Below are 18,154 nucleotides of genomic sequence, written 5' to 3' on the forward strand. Positions count from 1 at the left end.
CACAATGGAATACTACGCTGCTATAAAAAAGAAGGAACTCTTACCATTTGCAGCAGCATGGAAGGACCTGGAGAGCATTATGTTAAGTGGAATAAGCCAGGCAATGAAAGAAAAATACCACATGATCTCACTCATTTATGGATAATAAAGAACATTGTAACCTGATGAACAAAAAGATAGATACAGAGGCAGTAAAACACCGAACAGACTGTCAAATTATAGCGGGGAGGTTGGGGAGTGTTGGGAAGGGGGGGAAAGAGATCAACCAAAGGACTTGTATGCATGCATATAAGCACAACCAATGGACACAAGACACTGGGGGGGGGGGAGTGGGGGCGGGGAATGAGGGCACAGAACAGGGGGTAGGGGAGGCTGGGGGAGGTCAATGGGGAAAAAAAGGAGATATATGTACTACTATATGTAATGCTTTAAACAATAAAAAAATAAAATAAAATGAAAGACCCTTCAAAGTGAGAGGCAACAAGCATTTACTTTTTGTTTTGTTTTGTTTAAGTTATTGGGAACCAACTGATTCAGGCAGAAGCCCAAATAGTGTTCGCTTAGGAGATAAAGGTAAGGTGTGGGAACAGTTACATCCATAGAAGCAAGGCAGTGTTATTGGTGCAGGTAGCAACATAGTGATGCTAATTCTAAACATAGCGATGCCAAAAAATTAAACAATGCTTTTAATTTTCAGTCTGGTAGTCATCAGTCCGTAGCCATAATATCAGCTTTTTTATTATCTTTGCAAACAGTTCTTTGGGACACAAAGTTGCCGTAGGCCCAGTCCAAAGGTTACTTTTCCCTGTTTTGACATTACAAAGGTTTGAGGCATAAGATAGGCAAGGAAGTTCCTCTAGGATGGGAGATCCTCTTTTTTTAAAGTCCTCACCTGAAGACATTTAAAAAAAATTTATTCCAGAGACAGAGGGAGAAACATGGATGTGTGAGAGAGAAACATGGATTGATTGCCTCACACAAACACCCTAACCAGGGCTTAAATCCACAGCCTAGGTATGTGCCCTGGACTGGGAATCGAAGCCTCAACCCTTTGGTTCAAGGAAAAACACTCCATCCACTGAGCATGCGGGCCAGGGTTCTGGTTTCATTTTAAAGTGGCTTCATTTATATATTTTTTGACACAATTAAACATAAATGGTTTCACTCAAGTGGCTTTGCAATTCCCCAACCCTTTTCTGCCACCACAATCTGGGAACATACTCAGAAGACAGAGGACAGCAATGATGGAGCCTAGAGTTACCAGGACTGGGACCCATGTGGCCCCTTTAGCCTGAACCCCTTCATATGCCCATTTTCAATTTCTTTTTAAAAATATTTTATGTTTTTATTGATTTCAGAAAGAGGAAGAGATATAGAAACACCAATGATGGGAGAGAATCATTGATCAGTTGCCTCTCACACCCTCCTGCTGCGGACCCCAGCACATGTTCCCATAGGGACCAAAGGGTGACCTCCTCGTTCATGGGTTGATGCCCAGCCACTGAACCACACCAGCTGGGCTCCAATTTCTTAAAACAAGAGTTAATTGTTGTTGACATTTTCTGATCACAATGGCAACAGAAAATACCAGTAAGCAAAAATTTTAAATGCGGTTACCATTTTAAACATATTTCTACTGCATTTCCTGATTCCTTAAGCCCTCAGAGCACTTCCCACAAACTGACTGCCATTTGCCCACATGTCCTGATTCCAGACTTGATTTTAGTACAGAGTGTCCTCCGGATTTTAGTCTGTGTTCACTCTTTCTTGGAACAATTTTTATAGAGGGATTTCTTTTTCTGCCTCAATGATTGCACACACTGCACCTTGCTTTCCTCTCTTTTTAATTTAACTTTAGTAGGAACCAAATTTAATTCAGCAACATGAATGGAGTGTTTATATACATGCAAAGTGAAAGATACTGTTGACTTGAATCATTTTAGCTGTTTTCAGAGAAAAATTTGATGGGCTAAGTGTGGCCAGGTTCGGTGAGCCTGAGGGGGGGGCGGTGAAGGATTAAAGAAGACAGACAAGAGAATACAGCGGGGGCCAGGTAGATCACTGTGCCTGGATGAGGAAACAGTGACCCAGCCTTCAAACCCATGCTTTATTTTATAGTCAGAGCACACACAAAGCAAAACAAGAGAAGTGCTCAACATGTTCACAATGTTCTTGTGAGTTCCACCTTGTTTTGGCAGCACTTGCTGCACCTCCCACAGCGCATTAGCTACCTAGGAAGAAACTAGGGAGAACTATAAGGTTAAGCTTAATTATGCTGAGAAGGCTAAAGACTAATTCTTTCTATAACATCTGGTTCCCTCTAAGGCAGTGGTTCTCAACCTTCCTAATGCCGCGACCCTTTAATACAGTTCCTCATGTTGTGGTGACCCCCAACCATAAAATTATTTTTGTTGCTACTTCATAACTGTAATTTTTCTACTGTTAATGAATCGTAATGTAAATACCTGTGTTTTCCGACGGTCTTACACTCTACAGCAGCAGTTTTCAACCTGTGGGTCACGACCCACAGGTTGAGAACCACTAGCAGGGTCGCCTAAGACCATCGGAAAACACAGATATTTACATTATGATTCAATAACAGTAGAAAAATTACAGTTATGAAATAGCAACAAAAATAATTTTATGGTTGGGGGTCACCACAACATGAGGAACTGTATTAAAGGGTCGCGGCATTAGGAAGGTTGAGAACCACTGCTCTAAGGGAACTTTCCTCAAGTGGAACAATGTAACCCAGATGGGAAAATATAACCTATTGCCCCTTTCCTGCAGTCTGGGCTAGCAAGATTTGTTGCCTGTTTGCTCACACGTTACAGAGGCCATAAATCATAAAGCAATACACAACCCCGGAGAGGGCTGTCAGTGCTGGCGCCAGACCAGGCCCTCAGGTATGGTCTCATGACACTATCCCCACACACGGGGTTTTTTTGCAAAGCCCCCGTAAGGTCCAGAAGTCCCATCCATATTTGGGGGACAAAGAAGTCAAAAAGTTATAAAGGAAAAGCTTCCACTAGATTGCTTTGTTCAGACTTTGAGAAGCATACTCCTCTGAGTCCGCCAGCGTAATCAAGCTGTGTAACTCCATTTCTCTAAGCGTTGCTTGGTTTTTTTCCGGTCTTCTATAACATCTGGTTCCCTGACTAAGAAGCCCAACTGCGATGGTCTTTTTGGCCTCTGGTGAGTGGATCGGGTTTGGGTAAGGTGACCAGATTTGAACATTGGTAAAGCAGGACACCATTGACCGGGGGGGGGGGGGGGGGGGCGGGGGTTCTTGATTAAAAATTTGGTCTATATGGAGCAACAAAAATTTTCATAGAACGCAAAAATAGTATTGTAATATATATTTTTTAAATTTCAACATAAATACAATTTACAAATATAATAAATAAAAAATTATGTATAGTATTATTTTATTCTTTGGCATATTTCTCACTTGAGTGAATTTTTTTTAGTAGATTGCTGTCGTTGTTTAAAAGGTCATGAATTTGCCGTAACGTAAGTCGTAAGTGTCACTTTCAAGGCCAGCGCTAGACTTTTTGCCACCACTATAAAATATAAATAATACGAGTACTGTCTGCTAAATTCAAGAAAATTTATGTATTTATGAAATAAATAAATAAATTACTTACCTAAATTATCTGAATAGCTGATTTGTAATGACATCACTTGTTTAACTAGCTTCCTAGCACGCAGTATGATGTGTATCGTCTGAGAGACAGTTACAAAATGTTTTCATCGTTGCCAATCCCAAAAAATGCCATTGTTCATTAAGTCCAAACCATGGTGGTCGAATTCTAACAACTGATCAACAATGCGAACTTTGATAAGCAGTTCTCGATAATCAGTTCTCAACAATTATTTATTATTAAAGTTTAACATTATAAAATTAACAAAAATAATATAAAACTCATATCCTGGCTAAATAGCCACATGGCCGTCGAAAACCGTATATTCCCTTCCCGTTCTCCCGCTGTTCCCTAGCTTGTCGTGCATTCTTCCCAAAAATCGGGACTTTTTAAAAACACCGCGGGACGCGGGACAAATTGTTAAAAATCGGGACTGTCCCGCCAAAAGCGGGAGGTCTGGTCGCCTTAGGTTTGGGGCCTGGGGATGTGGGATAGGCCTCCGGCAGGCACACCCTGCTGATTTTAGCAGAATTGAACCAGGGGACTCCGGGCGCTCCCGTACCTCAGCCCAGGACCCAGCCGGCATCTGGAGAAATGGACGGACACCTCTGGACCTGTCGACAGAAACGGTAAGGTAGGGGCCCACGCAGTTAGGCCCACTCTGAGAGGGTGAAAGGGGGAGCTTGATCACCTCCCTGGAAGTCATACGACTTTGTCAGGTAAACTAGTCAGGAATCGGGTGGACTGATTCCACTCTGAGTGAATGTCTGGTGAAAGTGTGTGAGTGTGGAGGGAGAGGGCTTGTGCTCTCCTATCCATTGTGTGGCTCCACGACCTCGGTTACAGAGTCCGAGTGGGCCCTCACCTGCGGTCCCATGATTCGTCATAAGGCATAACGGTGATTCACCCCTGCTCAGAGGTGACCAGGCCCGGGGTGTATACGGGGGAACCTTAGCTAAGATGAATCAAAGCTCCCGTGAGGGACGCAGCCAGGTGGGCATCTGAGTGGATCTGTGAAAACAGGTCACCCCCTCCCTTGTCTGTCTCTCACCACTGATCATCATGGGGTCGGGACAAAGTAAACCCATTGTCCTCAATTGCATGTTGAAAATTTTTAAAAAGGGTTTCACTGAGGAAGTTCTGTGAATTAGAATGGCCAGCCTTCAGGGTCGGCTGGCCCTCAGAAGGCTCTTTAGATGAAGGACTGGTCAGGGTGGTCTGGAATGTAGTCAGGGGAGCCCCCGGACACCCAGATCAGTTTCCCTACATAGACAGCTGGTTAGAAATTGCTCACACCTTGCTGCCGTGGGTCCGGCTCTGCGTGTGTGAGAAGGGACAGAGTAAGGTTTTAGTGGCAGGAGAACAGAAGCAGGTCCCTCAGAAGGAAGCTCAGCCCCCTATTCTACAAGAATCCCCTGAGGAAGTCCCACCAGTGTTACCACCTCCATATGTGCCACAGGCGGCACCAGGCCCCCCCCCCCCCCCCCAGCTGGTCTGGAAGGTCCGGAAACTCTGGAAACACCACCCCCCTCCGTCTCTCCCCAGCCAGACTCTCCAGAGCCGGTTGGGCGGCGCTTGCGTTCAGCCGATCAAGGGCCCAAACCACAGCCGGCAGGTCAGATGCCTCTCAGGGAGATTCGGGTGCCCAAGTGCTTGGTGAAGATGGGACCTTGCAGGAGGGAGGGCCAGTCTATTATTATCAGCCCTTTACCACCAGTGACATCCTGAATTGGAAACATCACACCCCAGCTTATTCTGAAAAACCTCAGGCCATGGTAGACCTCCTAGAAACGATCTTCCAGACCCAGAAGCCCACCTGGGCGGACTGCAAGCAGCTCCTTTTCACGTTCTTTAACACTGAGGAGTGCATGAGAGCAGTATCAGAGGCTCTGAAGTGGCTCCAGACCCAGGCCCCGGCAGGAATATTAGATACAGACAGATGGGCCAGGGAGGCCTTCCCAGATGAGGAACCCGATTGGACCCCGAACTCAGAAGATGGAAGGGCCAGGCTAGAAAGATATCGGCTGGCCTTCCTCCAGGGAGTCAGGGCCGGAGCCAAGAAGCCCACCAATATGGCTAAAATCTCTGAGGTTTTCCAGAAGCCTGACGAAAGTCCAGCAGCTTTCTATGAGAGACTATGTGAGGCATACCGGATCTATAGCCCCTTTAACCCCGAGGACCCAGAAAATCAAACCATGGTAAATGCCGCTTTTGTAGGCCAAGCCCAGCCTGATATCAGGAGAAAATTAAAGAAGCTGGAAGGATTTTCAGGATAAAACGCTACTGACCTGCTAGAGATAGCAAACAAGGTTTTCATCAACCGAGACAGTGTGGCAAGGAAGGAGGAAGAAAAGAGAATACAAAGAAGGGCCAATGTAATAGCAGCGGCTTTTAGAGGCTCAGGCTCCCAGACAGATCAGAAAGGGAAGCAAGAATACAGACCAGGGAGGAAAGGAAGAGCGAGCCTGAGACGAGACCAGTGTGCCTATTGTAAGGAGACAGGACACTGGAAGAATGAATGTCCCAAACGGCAAAGTAAGAAAACAGTGCCCCCTTTTCCGCCCAGTCGCTATCAGCCAGAGCCACTCGAAGCAGATCTCATTGGGCTGCAATGGCTGATTCCGACTAGGACAGACCGGGCTCTTTTCAGCTGGGCCCCCATGAGCCCATGGTCAGAATGAAAATTGGGGGCCAGACTGTGGACTTTATGGTTGATACAGGAGCTGAGCACTCAGTAGTCACACAGAAAGTAGCGCCTCTCTCAGGAAAGGAGGTCACCATTATTGGAGCTACTGGGGACCAGACCCGTAGACCATTCTGCCACCCTCCTTGATGCCAACTTGGCGGCCACCGAGTAATTCATGAATTCCTGTACTTGCCAGACTGTCCAGTACCTCTGATGGGTAGAGACCTTTTGGCCAAAATGGGGACAGAAATCACTTTTGCTCCAGATGGCTCAGCACAGCTTCGCCTAGGTGAGGAGACCTCCCCAATGATCCTGTCCTTAGCAGTGCTGAGGGAGGAAGAGTGGAGACTTTATACCCCCCAGACAAAGGCCTCACCATTAGAACCTGAATTAGAGAAGGAATTCCCGCTGGTCTGGGCAGAAGGGAATCCTCCAGGCCTGGCTAAGACTACGCCCCTCTACTAATCAACTTAAAGCCTGGGGCACAGCCTGTTAAAATCCACCAATATCGGATTCCAAGGGAGGCACGTCTAGGAATCCAGGTCCACTTAGACCGGCTGCTCCAGTGGGGACTTCTTAAATGATGCAGGTCTCCATGGAACACGCCTTTCTTGCCTGTCAGAGAGCCTGGGACTAATGACTACCGCCCTGTGCAGGACCTGTGGGCTGTTAATGAGGCTGTTATAACCCTGCATTCGGGGCTACCGAACCCCTACACACTTCTGAGACTCATTCCAGCAGAGGCGGAATGGTTTACATGTATAGATCTGAAAGATGCCTTTTCACCCTTCAGCTGGCGCCTTCCAGCCAGCCCCTGTTCGCATTTGAGTGGGAAAACCCAACTACGGGGGCCAAGGAGCAGTTCACCTGGACCAGACTGCCACAAGGGTTCAAGAACTCCCCTAATCTCTTTAGTGGAGCACTAGCATCTGATCTAAGTTCCCAGGACAGGACTTGGGGTGTGTTCTACTCCAATATGTAGACGACCTCCTACTGGCCAGCTCCACACGAGCTCAGTGCTGGGAAGGAACGCAAGCCCTTCTGAGACTCTTAACTGAAACAGGTTACAGGGTGTCCAAGAAAAAGGCACAGATTTGTCAGAAAGAAGTCAAATATCTAGGCTTCTGAATCACCCGAGGGAAACAAAGGATAGGGACCGAAAGAAAGCAGGCAGGCCCTAACCGGTTTGGTTTATCTCAGTGGATAGAGCGTCAGCCTGTGGACTCAAGGATCCCAGGTTCGATTCTGGTCAAGGGCATGTACCTTGGTTTCGGGCACATCTCCAGTAGGGGGTGTGCAGGAGGCAGCTGATTGATGTTTCTAACTCTCTCTCCATCTCCCTTCCTCTCTGTAAAATATCAATAAAATATATTTTAAATTAAAAGAAAGAAAGCAGGCAGTATGTGCCATCCTAGTCCCTAGCACCCGGCGACAGATTCAGGAATTCCTGGGAGCAGCAGGGTTCTGTCAGATTTGGATCCCAGGGTTTTCAAACCTGGCCAAGCCTCTCTATGAATCTTTGAAAGGGGAAGATAAGGCACTCACTGACTGGGGTCCCGAGCAGGAAAATGCCTTTATCACTATTAAAGCAAAGCTCACGGAGGTCCCAGCACTAGGGCTACCAGATGTGACACGGGACTTTAACCTCTTCATCCATGAGAACAATGGGGTAGCCTTAGGAGTTCTAACCCAGGAGTTTGGACCCTGGCAAAGACCAGTAGCCTTTCTCTCCAAGCAGACTGACAAGTTGCCTCTGGGTGGCCCCCATGTCTCAGAGCCCTTGAAGCCACGGCATTATTAGTCAAAGAAGCAGATAAGCTTACCCTGGAACAAAACTTAAATGTAAAAGTACCTCATTCTGTTGTCACCCTAATGGAAGCTAGGGGGCAGCACTGGCTGACTCATTCTCGAATGACACAGTATCAGGGGCTCCTATGTGAAAATCCACAGGTACGACTAGAAGCAGTGAGAACTCTTAATCCTGCCACCTTTCTACCCATCGCTGAGGGGGGCCCTGAGCGTGATTGCCTAGAAGTCCTAGAGGAGGTTTACTCCAGCCGACCAGCTCTGACAGACAGGCCCCTACAGAATCCGGACTTACTATTGTTCACAGACAGCAGTAGCTTCTTAGATAAAGGAAAAAAACGAGCTGGATATGCAGTGGTTATCAAACTTTGAGACAATTGAGGCAAAGGTCAGCGCAAATGGCAGAACTTTGGGCCCTAGCCAGAGCCCTAGAACTCAGTAAGGATAAGCATGCCAACATCTACACTGACTCGCGCTATGCCTTCACTACCCTGCATATCCATGGGGCCATATACAAGGAAAGGGGGCTCCTGACGGCCAGAGGAAAAGGAATAAAAAAATCAGAATGAGATTTTAAAGTTACTAGAAGCAGTCTGGGAGCCCAAGGAAATAGCCGTCATCCATTGCAAAGGTCACCAGGAAGGGAAAGACTCAGTGTCAGAAGGACACCAACCAAGCTGGCTGCTAAAGAACAAGCAGCACCGGCACGGATCATGTTGGCCCCCGAATTACCTGAACCTCCAAAGTACACTCCTCGGGAGGAGGAATGAGCCCAACAAAAAGGGGGCAAGAGAACAAAGGAAGGCTGGTGGACACTCCCAGATCTTAGGGTCTATGTCCCAGAACATTAGCCCATAAGGCAGTCCTCCAGCAGCATGAACTCACTCATTTAGGGAAGACTGCCCTAGAAGCTTTGTTAGGCAGGTACTACCTAATTGCCCGTCTTCCCTCCTTGTGTGCCTCAGTCTCTCAGCGTTGCCTCCTCTGTGCACAGAACAATGCCAAACAGGGTCCTGTGGGACCAATAGGCGTTCAGCACTGTGGGCAAGCTCCTTTTGAGAACTTAGAAGTAGATTTTACAGAAATAGGGCCTAGCAGAGGGAATAAATACCTGCTGGTCTTTGTTTGCACCTTTTCAGGCTGGGTCGAGGCATATCCCACTCGCACTGAAAAGGCAAGAGAAGTCACTAAGGCATTGCTGAAGGACAGAATTCCGCGGTATGGAATGCCTCTGACCATAGGGTCCGATAATGGCCCAGCCTTTGTAGAAGAAGTAGTACAACAGGTAGCTAAGGCTTTAGGAATTAAATAGAACCTACATACAGCTTACAGGCCTCAGAGTTCAGGGAAAGTGGAGTGCATGAACCAGATGCTAAAGCAGACTATGGCTAAGCTATGCCAAGAGACAACCTTACCCTGAACAGATATCTTGCCTCTTGTACTCCTGCGGGTACGCTGTGCCCCGGGGGTCAGGGTAGGTTTCTCTCCCTTTGAAATTCTATATGGCAGACCCCCTCCCTTAATTTGGCCAAAGGGAGATTTGGGGGAAATAGGGAGCTTAGAAATCCAGAAACAACTACAAGGACTTGGAAAAACTGTCTTTGAGGTCCACAGGTGGGTTATTGACCGACTACCCATCTCTTTGGAACAGCTGTACGTCCTTATAAACCTGGAGACCAGGTTTGGGTAAAGGATTGGAAAAAGGAGCCCCTCAAGCCTACCTGGAAGGGACCCTATCCAGTCATATTAACCACCCCCACAGCTCTCAAGGTTGCAGGATTGAGCACCTGGATCCACCACTCGCGTGTGAAAGCAGCTCATCAGCCAAGCAGTGATCAGTCCGAGTGGAAGGTGACCCCAGATCTTGAAAATCCCCTCTGGCTGCGCCTCAGCAAGGAAACGAAGACCTCATCAAGAATTGCTGGACCACTCCTTGTCATGCCATCCTTGGCTACATTTGCCTTGCAGGAATAGTTATAATACTACTCTTCATTCTAGCGGTTCACTGCTGTGGATCCCCACTGAACAGGAACAGAGGGAAAAACATACTTCCCTTAATCATAGCCTGTATGTTCCCACTCTCCCTTGCAACTACATATCCATCCTGCCCCTGCTTAACCAGGACCCAGTATGACACTATTGTAAGTCTTTCCTCTTTTATTTAAAAAAAAATATTTTATTGATTTTTTACAGAGAAAAGGGAGAGGGATAGAGAGTTAGAAACATCGATCAGCTGCCTCCTGCACACCTCCCACAGGGGATATGCCCGCAACCAAGTACATGCCCTTGACTGGAATCGAACCTGGCACCTTTCACTCCGCAGGCTGATGTTCTATCCACTGAGCCAAACCAGTTAGGGCGTAAGTCTTTCCTCTTATCAGGGAGCTAGGGCTACACTGGAATAAAGCTCTGTGTATGGAAAAGACAGGGCTACTGGACAGGTAAGCTCCGCAACCATTGGCAGGGATCCTCCAGCAGTGCATACGTCTGTTGGGCCCATAGCGGGGTCCAAAGTTTTGTTGACCGAGCCCGAGCCAGGGAAGCCATCGGACTAGAAACAATCAAGCAATGATAGGAAGCATCCAAGGTACCGACCAGTACCCAGACTAAGAACTCGGCCACAGAGGCAATATGACTTGGACCCCCGATTCTATCAGCTCCTCGATTCAACCCACCACCTCCTCAACATTACCAACCCTAATGTGGCTAGAGATTGCTGATATGTCTTCCCCCAGGACCACTCCTATTAATGGCTACCCCGGTAAACATAGCTAAACCAGGGAACTTAGCGGAAGAAATAATAGGACCTGTCATGGCCAATGTGCAGCTAACTAATGTTGCTCCTATTTGTTTCAGCAGTACCCAGGGCCAACATCCAACAGGCTGCCTCCCAGATGATCTCCGCAACTCCACTCTCAAGGCTGAAAACACCACCAACCCCTAGTGTCCCCTGCAGGAACATTCTACATGTGAGGGACACTGCTCACCCCTGCCTGCCTGCAAACTGGACAGGAGTGTGCACTCCTGCCTACCTAACCCCAGACATGTCTATTATACCAACAACCAATCACTTGAAGCCCCCCTTAAAGCAGTAAGTAGATATAAGAGGGCTCTGCAAGTAACCCCCCTTCTAATAGCGCTCGGAATTGCAGGTACATAGGAGCCAGGGTAGGGGAAATAGCTTACTCTGTCTCCTCTTATCAAGTTTTGACCCAAGAATTTTCAGAAGACATAGAGAGAGTAGCTGAGACCCTAATTGCCTTGCAGGATCAAGTTGATTCCTTAGCCACAGTAGTACTGCAGAATAGAAGAGGATTGCATGTACTAACAGCAGAGAATGATGGAATCTGCCTCTTCTTAGGAGAAGAGTGCTGCTTTAACACCAACCGGTCAGGCATTGTCAGGGATAAGGCTAAGGATCTAATCCGGGGTCCTCAAACTTTTTAAACGGGGCCAGTTCACTGTCCCTCAGACCGCTGGAGGGCCGGACTATAGTTTTAAAAAAACTATGAACAAATTCCTATGCACACTGCACATATCTTATTTTGAAGTAAAAAAACAAAATGGCAAAAACACCTGCATGTGGCCCGGGGGCCGTAGTTTGAGGACGCCTGAATCGAACGAGCAACAAAAAGAAGACAAGAGCTATCTGAGTCCTAGGCTGCTTTGGGGGGCGGGGTCTGGAAATGGCTTCTCCCATTGACAGGACCACTGTCAATGCCATTCATAGCTGTAACGTTAGGACCTTGTCTTCTAAATTTCTTCTCTCTTTTTTTTTAAAGATATTTTTATTGATTCCAGAGAGGAAGGGAGAGAGAGATAGAAACATCAATGATGAGAGAGAATCATAGATCAGCTGCCCCCTGCACGCCCCACACTGGGGATGGAGCCCGCAACCTGGGCATGTGCCCTGACCGGGAATTGAACTCCTGACCTCCTGGTTCATAGGTCGATAATCAACCACTGAGCCACGCTGGCCGGGCTCGTCTAAATTTCTTAACTCGCTTTATCTCATCTCGCCTAGATGCCTTTAAACTTCAAATGGTCCTACAAACCAGAAGAATTCCCTACAAACCCCTCCGAGAGGAAGAAACGGGATGCTAACCCCTTGGTCGTCATCCCTTATCAGCAGGAAGCAGTTAGAAGTGGTTGTCGCCCCTGTTCATCATAACATCTTGTAGTCGTAATCGTTGTACCACAAGGCTAAGAAAAGCTTGTGGGACAAGAGGGGGGATGAGAGGCCTAAAGGGTAATTCTTTCTATAACAATGCTAGGAGGCTCTGCCCTCCAAACTGGGACTTGTTTGTGACCCTGCCACAGGTCAGTCTGAGGCTTAACCCCATAGCTGCTCCCTACAGCTAAGATGCTTTGTATAATTAATGTACTAAGTAAGAATCGATAATGATCACGGTTTTGGAGTTTAAAAACTATCGGGCCCTAGCTGGTTTGGCTCAGTGGATAGAGTGTCAGCCTGCAGACAGAGGGCTCCCAGATTTGATTCTGGTGAAGGGCAGGTACCTTGGTTGCAGGCTCCTCCCCGGCCTGAGGCCTAGACAGGGCTAATGCAGGAGGCAATCAATCTATGTGTTTCTCTCATGTCAATATTTCTCTCTGTCTTCCATTCTCTCTAAAAAGCAATGGAAACATATCCTTGGATGGGGATTAAAAAAAAGAGAGAAGCTTTTTATAAGTATAACCTATGGACACAGAAAGTAGGGGGGTGAGGGCATGAGCTGGAAGGTGGAAACGGCCAGGGAGAGGTCAATGGATGGAAAAGGAGACATATGTAATACTTTAAACAATAAAGAATTTAAATTAAAAAAAGAACTATTGGTTCCTCCACTCAGGAACGCTGTGATAGGGGAGGTCATCATTTTTCAGGAAAACCAAGGTGCTGGCTTCCCTTTTTGTGACAATGCCGAGGAGAGGTAAATAGGGCTGAATCTGGCTTCAAAATACCTCCCCACACTTCCTAGCAGCAGAAGGGTTATTTGAGCCAGTGCATAAAAATACAATTGATTTTGTGTTGCTCTTGTATCCTTTTATTTTGCTTAACAAACTTATGTCTCAGAGTTTTGAGCATATGTATATTTTTTAGGTTTTTTATGTATAAGATCGTGCCATCCACAAGTAGAGATAATTTTACTTCTTCCTTTCTAATCTAGTGCCCTTTATTGTTTGTTTGTTTATAAGTGTCTTTATCTTTTGGAGTTCAATACTGAAATATTTTTAGAAAAAATGATGTCTGGGATTTGCTTCAGAATAATATGGGCATGGAGGGCAAGGGTTGTGGATAAAACAACACAGGCCACAAGTTTAAGCCGAGTGATGGGTACATGGATGTCCATTATACTAATCTTTTTACTTTTGTAAATGTTTTAAAATTTCCATAATAAGAACCAAAATGCCTGTGCTTGGAGCCATCACAGACATTTAGACTCAGAATCTTTGGGATAAGTGAGTAAGGAATGTACTTTTTTTTTTTTTTTAATATATCTTTATTTCATAGAGGAAGGGAAAGGGAAATAGAGCTAGAAACATCAATGATGAGAGGAAATCATTGATTGGCTGCCTCCTGCACATCCCCCACTGGGGATAAAGCCCACAACCCCGGCATGTGCACTTGGCTGGAATTGAACCTGGGACCCTTCAGTCCGCAGGCCGACGCTCTATCCACTGAGCCAAACCAGCTAGGGCAGGAATGTACTTTTTTAACAAGTTCCCTGGACTGTTCATACAGACACTGTTTGAGGGTTTCTGCTCCAATCTGTGAATTGGACAAGATGACAAAGCTTTTGTCATCTTAGCCTGGGGGTCCCCTCCAGGTTTCCACCATCCTGGTGCTTTGCCAAATGTAGGTCTGTATTTGAGAAACCATGATGAAGGGTGCCCTGTCATCTTCACAAAATCTGACATTCTCAAGCAACCAAAATATACACTGTGCTAAGTCACAGTGTATATTTTGGTTGCTTGAGAATGTCAAATTTCATTAATTTACCATTCAGCTAGACCACTTTCACAAAGAAAGGCTGTGAGGACAAGCATACATGGAATATTGAATTTTAAAATTAATATTCTTCTAGGCTATACCTTTTGTCTTATCTCTGTCAAGTACCACCAGTTTAAGAATAAATTATCCTCAAACCAAATGTCAATTAACTGCAAGTGCTCCTGAGTCCACACATATTCCTAAACCCTGCTCACTGCACCAATTGTGGGAGTACTTACTCCTACTTCCTGCTCAACTAGGCCAACTGTTGGGTCCAGTCCCTCTGCCAGGGACTGGACCTCCTTGGAGAAGGGGTAGTGGACGGAGAAGATAATTGAGAAGCTGTGGGCATATAAGAGAGTCTTTATTGCAGCCCAAGTAGCCATTGCTACTAAGGAGCCATTAGACAAAGCAGTCCTTGCTAATATTATAGCAAACACAGGAGCCATCCTAGCAAAAACTGCCAGCATGGACTGGTCAGTAATACATCTTCCCCACAACACAGCCCTGTACTGGCTGGTCAGTGGTAACTTATATGCAAGCATAAACAAGCTTAAACAAAAGAGGCTTTGTGTCAAATACAGAAAGCCACACCTATTCAGTGAATAGCTTGCTGTGTCCTTGCTTTTGCACCTGCTTATAGCAAATTAGCCTTGAACACCCTGAGTAAGATTCCCACACTCAGAGTGGCCTTGAACATTGGTGCACTCTAGACAGTCACACAAATCATTTATCTGTTTTTCACATGAGAATGACTTAGCAGTTCAATAGAAGCAGTTAGGGATATTTGGTGTTTTAGAATACAATACAAATTTAATTCTGCTTTCTAGATTTTAAGGGTGAAATTATAGTTGTCTGAACCTAATTTTGGGGTACTATTTAAAAATCGTGTTTTCAAGCCCACAAACCTGTGTTCAAACCAAACAGGATGCCCCCCAGGGCTGTCCCCTCTGTGCCCCACTTATACTTTCCACAGCCGCCTTCATCTGAACTCCCAAATCCAACTGAGCCCTGAATCTGTTTGGTCCCTCTGAGCACTCAAACCCTGGCTTTGCAGTGTGTAACTCTGAACTTCTTGTTGTCATGTTGCTCCACAAAAAAACATCCTGTCGGTATTTTCCTCTGTGTTGGGGTCTCTCCATCGTCTTCTTTGCTCGTCCTCTTCTCAGTCTTCAGCAGAAGTGCTCCCACAGGCCTGTCCAACCTTGCTGAGTGTTACACCACGGTGGGCCTGGGCGTCTTAGAGACTGGTGACTGTGCTCTGCCCAGGCCTGGCCCGGGTCTGTGCTTCAAAGGGTAAACATGTTTCCAGTTGCACAGACAAGGACTTGTTTTTCACACAGATGAAACCCCACACATCAGGGTTTTGCAAGTTGTGCTTTTTTAAATGAAACTTAAATGGAATGACTTCACTGCAAATGAACATCCAGCCCTGCCTGGAAATTTCAGGGCTGAGCCCCTCACCCTCACCCACTGGCATCGGGTATATCCTTGGTCTATCCTTGCTTGGCCTCTTTGACACTTGAGACAATGCCCAATCGATAGGAGAATGGTTTCCTGGAAGTGAGAGAGCAGATTCCTGGGAGCATTCCTCATGGCATGAGGAGTGGCTTCTCTCAGGAAGACATTGAAATCACATGGCCATCTCTTCACTCCTAGTCTTGTTTTCCTGACATTCTGAAGGCTGTACAGTGACAAATTCCTCTGGGTGTTTGAACTGACCAAACAGGGTGTTGCCTCACAGGACAGGCTGTGGGAACTGCCCGTCTGAGTGACTCTCACTCTTGATTCCAGATGGGGGTGAGGCCATCATGTGTGTATCTGTATGTGTGCATGCGTCTATTTGTGTGCATGCATGTGTTTGTATGTGTTTGCATGCAAGTGTTTGCATGTGTGTGCACATGTGTATATGTGTGTGTTGTTTGTGCATGTGCTTTCTTGAAAAAAGAGAGGGCTTAACTTTGAGCAATTCAACTAATTATGCAATGAATGTAAAAATAAACCTTAGTGGTGAAGTGGTAACATAATACTATGGATGTTAAGTTCAAAGTCATCTTCTGTATTATTGCCAGTATAATCTGTAAATCCTATGTTTCTTCTCTTTATATAATAGCATTAAAGGAAAACTAGGATTATCCCTGAACCTGAATTTCAGAGGACCTCTACAATACGTGACTCTACCCTTGCCAAACAAAATATTTGTCAGGCCTTCAAGTGGCTCAGCATTAATCCACAGCTGGCTGTTATAATGTTGGAAATTCCATTCAAATTCCCCAAATTATTTTCAGTGTTTTCAGCATGTACAATTTAATATATCTAAATACTTCTTTTAAAAAATATGGAATGCTTCATGAATTTGCGTGTCATCCTTGTGCAGGGGTCATGCTAATCTCTGTATCGTTCCAATTTTTTTAGCTAAATACTTTTATAAAAAGCAATTCAATATTCATGGGATACTGGTCATAACTATAACTTACTTAGGAACCATCATAAATGCATTTTTTAAATTTTCTGTTCACAATCCCTAAGAATGCACAGCTATGGTGGTGTTACCATCTGTAGAAATCTATTTCTCCCCCTAAATTTAACATTCATAATTTGATTCACTAGACTGAGGACTCAGACAGATGACTGGCTTTATCCTCCCTTCTAGGATGTTTAGTTCACTCTTTGGATATTTGGTAAGCCCAGCTCTTCAAAATGTCTCCTTGAATAAATGTTTGTTTATTCAACAAACACCTACCACATGCCAGAAACTTTACATACATGGTCTCATTTGATCCTCATGACACTACAGGACATATATGAATCCCTGCTTTATTAATGGGGATACCAGGACTCTGAACAGTTTTAAGAAACTTGGCCATGATCTCACAATTAATCAGATATGTTGGCTCCAAAGACTACCTCACGACCAGGGGTCATATGTTGGCTGTCTAGGAGCAAGGGAAGGCTTCGTGGAGGTGGTGGCAGATGAGGAACTGTTTTAAGATCAGAGCAATAGGAGCTTTCAGAGCAATGAGTGGGGGAAAACATTAAGTATCAAAATCTTATGAGAAAATAAATAGAAATACAATACACATACAGCATTCCTGGGCACCTGAAATCATAATGTTAGAAAGCAGTCAAGGTGAGAGGAGAAAATGGCAGATGAATAGGCAGTCCTATGGGGCACCTTGGCCCAGGGCCAGGCTGGAAATACAACTAAATTGAAGAACATTCACCTGGAATTACCACTGTGGTCCAGCTGAGGAGGTGACTTATAATAAGGAAGAACAGAAAACACCTGGAGACCAGTAGGAAGGGCGAGGTCGGGAGAGCAGGGAAGCCCAGAGAGGAGGGAGACCTGTTCTGGGAGCACAGGCAGGGCTCCACACACCTGTGGGGGCTTTGGTACAACCCAATTGGTGGTGCTAACTGGCCTGCAACAGTGTGACCCGTGGTGCCCCGTATCTTCCAAGCAGCTGAGAAAGTTAGCAGCAGAATTGACTGGACAGACCAGAGCCAGTAGGAGAGAGATCCAGAGTTTTGATTGCTTTTTTTTTTTTTTTTTTTTTAATCTCTAAACCCAGAGCACAGGAGTTTTCATCTGAAGCATTGGCACAGGGAGGGAGGCATGGACTTGAGATGCCAGAGGACAGATTGGGGTGGGAAGCAGGGCAGGGAGACTTGGAAAAACAATAGCCAGGAATTCTACATTGGGTCATTCATACTCTTCTGAACAGCCATTTTTCCTGGGAGGAGCTACCTGCTCCCAACACCCAGAGGGCAGACAAAGGGGAAAAGAACCCACCCCAGGTAATATAGCTCGCCACACCCTACATTTTTAGCTTTACTGAAAAAATGTAGGTAAGAAAAATCTCAAGGAGCCCCCAATGACTGAATTAAAGGAGGGGCCATCCGCCCCACTATTCTAGGAAACACACTGATAAAAACTCAAGGGTCCCAGCTGACCCCATTGTTTTCCATACAAGGATTTCTGTCCAACCAAGGGCAGAGTAATATTTTGGGCCACTCTTGGAGCAGTTG

General features: G+C 45.9%; 1 non-coding gene across 1 annotated transcript; it reads right to left on the reverse strand.

Annotated features, from left to right (window-relative positions):
* Positions 1-16,457: 16,457 nt before the first annotated feature.
* Positions 16,458-16,561, reverse strand: LOC114228539 (U6 spliceosomal RNA). The gene has a single exon (XR_003614693.2). It is a non-coding gene; the product is annotated as a U6 spliceosomal RNA (small nuclear RNA).
* Positions 16,562-18,154: the final 1,593 nt, after the last annotated feature.

The sequence above is a fragment of the Eptesicus fuscus genome, chromosome 7, assembly GCF_027574615.1.
Source record: "Eptesicus fuscus isolate TK198812 chromosome 7, DD_ASM_mEF_20220401, whole genome shotgun sequence".
Classification (NCBI taxonomy): domain Eukaryota; kingdom Metazoa; phylum Chordata; class Mammalia; order Chiroptera; family Vespertilionidae; genus Eptesicus; species Eptesicus fuscus.